This window comes from Lactuca saligna, chromosome 2 (assembly GCF_052625555.1).
Source record: "Lactuca saligna cultivar CGN05327 chromosome 2, ASM5262555v1, whole genome shotgun sequence".
Lineage (NCBI taxonomy): Eukaryota > Viridiplantae > Streptophyta > Magnoliopsida > Asterales > Asteraceae > Lactuca > Lactuca saligna.
The window spans coordinates 140198302-140201813 of NC_136418.1; positions in this window are offsets into that span (position 1 = coordinate 140198302).

A 3512-nucleotide genomic window follows, 5' to 3' on the forward strand; every position below is an offset into this window, starting at 1 on the left:
GAAGCCATTTTTTCACAAAAATATGGTTTGTTTGAGTGAAAATTTGAAAGGGGTAAAGTGGTATGAAATGTGGTATGTTAGTAGTATTAATACAGGGTTGAAAGGGGGTAAATTTTGAAATCTAAAAAAAAAATGTCAAATTTGACAAAAAAAAATGGTCAAAATTTTTTAACCATCCAAAGCCTCTCTCTCTCTCTCTCTCACACACACACACATTGGTGAGTTTATATGAAATTGTCTAGTCGATCTCGGCACGCCAAGTCAATAGTCTGATGTTTACCGAGTACTCATCGAAATTGACGAGGTTCTCACTAAGTCACTTTGTCAAGTCTAATAAATATCTTGTCATTCTTGTGACAAATCGTTATCATCCCAAAACATCTGGGATCCAATGTAAAGTTATGAAATTGAAGTTATCTCTAAATAATTTAAAATTTTAAATATGTCAAATTGCTATTATAAGTTTATAACTGATGAAGCAATGAATCAGAGTTTTAATGATCAAAGTAAGATTGTGAGATTTGGACACAGATGTAAATATGATATTGTTTCAGCTTTATTACGTTTTCAAGTTTTACAGAGTACAAATGATAATGTTGTTTAGACTCGTCTGTACGACTCTAGTAAACACTCCTATTTATAGGAGAGGAAAGCGTACAAAAAATATACTAAGGACTAAGCGTTAAGCTTTGAATACAATGCCTTAGTAAAATAGATTACAAAAGATACGAAAACTCAGTACATTCGAAGACCTGAAACCCTTCGACTAATTACAACTCTATTTACCCTTACAATACCAAAACAACAAGAACAAGAAGTTTAATGTAAATTAGAAATTTAAGTTATTTCGAAATAATTTAAAATTTTAAATATAATAAAGACAAAACTACATAAATGGTCCATATAGGTTATCATTGATCACGGCTTCAGTTTCTGTAAAAAAAAATTGACAGAACATAATTCATGTGTTTTCCAAAATTTACATGATTGATCTGATCCGAAGTAAAAAACTGTTATAACCTTATTATTTTTATCTTTTTTTTTTTTTCTAAATAAAACCTTACCCACCTCACCATGGTTTTTTTACTTTTAATAACTAGCTTTAGTTTTAAAAAGAAAAGATAAAAGAAATTAAAAAAAAATGTAGTATAGAGACAATTTGTGTATGTTTTAAAATCATAAGGATCATTCGTGCTAGTTTAGAAACCGCATTTCCTATTGGTATAAAAACATTAAATATTTAATGGGCTTTTGGGCTTATCGTCAGGCCAACGTACCATATCGATGTCGGCATCGACTACATATGAAGCCAAAAATGTGATTTTATTTATTTATTTAATAATAGAAATAGAGGTCGTTTTGAATTTTTGAAAAGGCCGTAAAACAACACTTTTGCTTCTAACTTGGCCGTTTGCTATTTCGAAACGAAGAAGCTGTGTCGTTTTCATTACATATCAATCCTTTTATCTATTATTATTTAATATTATTAATATAAATCTAATAAGGGTGTTAACACATCTATGTTGCAAACCTTCGGACATAAAAATATGAGGTATATGATAATTAAGAACTCGGTTATCAAAGACAATTGTGTGAGACACTTTACTAAGTAATACTTAAACCCTGATTTTTTTATCACCATTCTTCATGGTCTCAACTCTCAAGTCACTCCATGGATATATTTTTGCCTTGGGTAACCAATATGTTAGGACTCTTAGTGGACTTGAGACTTTAAAAATTATTCTAATTTTCTTTGGAACTTGTAGTAAGACTTTTTGAAACAGGTGAAGTAATAATAATAATAATAATAATAATAATAATAATAATAATAATAATAATTATTATTATTATTATTATTATTGTTGTTGTTGTTGTTGTTAAAAAACTTAAAGGACAATACCATGGTTAAATTAATCAAAGATAGACTTATGAACTTGCTTCTTAAAATCACCAGACGGCTCACAAATGTTAATTCATGTTTGTTTCCTAGTCTCAAATAAATATTCCTCTCACTTGTTGAATTGGTAAGTTCCCTATTTGTCGTTTTTTACTACATTTTTATCCAAATTCCAAAGCTTATTCCTTGAAATTGGGCTATTAAGAATTGGGAATTTAATTCCACCACTCGCAAAAGTTGAGGTTACATTGATAACAAAATTTGTTATTGTTTAATACTTCCAATTCTTACACGTGGACGAATATCTTAATTAGAATACTCAGTTTCGTTTAGTTACAGAAAAATAAAGTGTTTTTTTGGAAAAAAGTTTTTTTTTTTTGAAAAGTAATAATTTTGAAAACTTGATTTTTCATTTTTTTCACAAAAGTAATAATTTTAGTTATATATTTTATAACTAAATTTTTTATTTTTATTTATATTTTACTCTTCAACTTATTTAAGTGTACATATTCAGTCCGCATGACCGACTATTCTAGATAAACCGAAAATAATAATTTAATATAATAATATATTTATCACTTTGTATACATTTATTTCTTAATATTTTTTTTACATATCTAGTTTTTAATATTTTTTGTTGCCAAATAAGTACTTATGACAGGTTTCTTTAAGTTTTTCTCATGGTATCCTACATGGGGCAAATATTAATGATGTACTCAGGGATATTGATGTTTATAGTCACCGCATCCTTGATTGCTTGGTTGTTTAAGTCTTCTGATTTGACTTAGGTATTGTGTTCTAAACATCGTAACTTTTTCATATGATCTTGGATTTTAACGATATTTATATCCACACGTTCGTATTTGAATCTACTACAACTTTCGTTTAGATTATCCACGCTGAAAAGCAATATATATTTACTTATGATCTTTATATACATATGTTCTTTATAAATGTATGTATGAACATTTTTTTATAAAATCATAAGTAAAAATATATTATTTGTTAACATGAGTAATCTAAACGAAAATTTAGTAGACTCAAATACGAACATGTGGATATAAACACTGTTAAAATCCAAGATCCTATGAAGAAGTTATGACTTTCAGAACACAAGACCTAAAAAAACCACAAGACCTAAACAACCAAGCAGTCAAGGTCGGGGTGACCATAAGCATCGACTGTCATGAACACCTCATTAATGATTGTTCCATGTAGGATACCATGAAAAAAATTTAAAGAAACTGGTTATAAGTACTAAATGTGTACAAAAGCAACAAAGACCAATGTTTTAGAACCCGGGTTTTTAGTTGACCCGATGTGATGACCGGTTCACGGGCCAACCGGTTGAACCGCCGGGTCAACCCGGTCTATGATCTTTTTCTATTTTTATATATTTTTATTTTCATGCATAATCCATAAACATATAAAACCAATAATTTGATGTCCACAAAGTTTAAACATTGAAAAACATTAAAGAAATCGCAAACGACTCGTTGTTTTGACGTTCGATACTTGTATCAAACTATCCAAACCCTATTAAAACGGGTCAATCCGGTTTTAACGGGTTCGACATAGGCGGTCGAACCGCGGTTTAGGGGAAACCCGGCCGGTT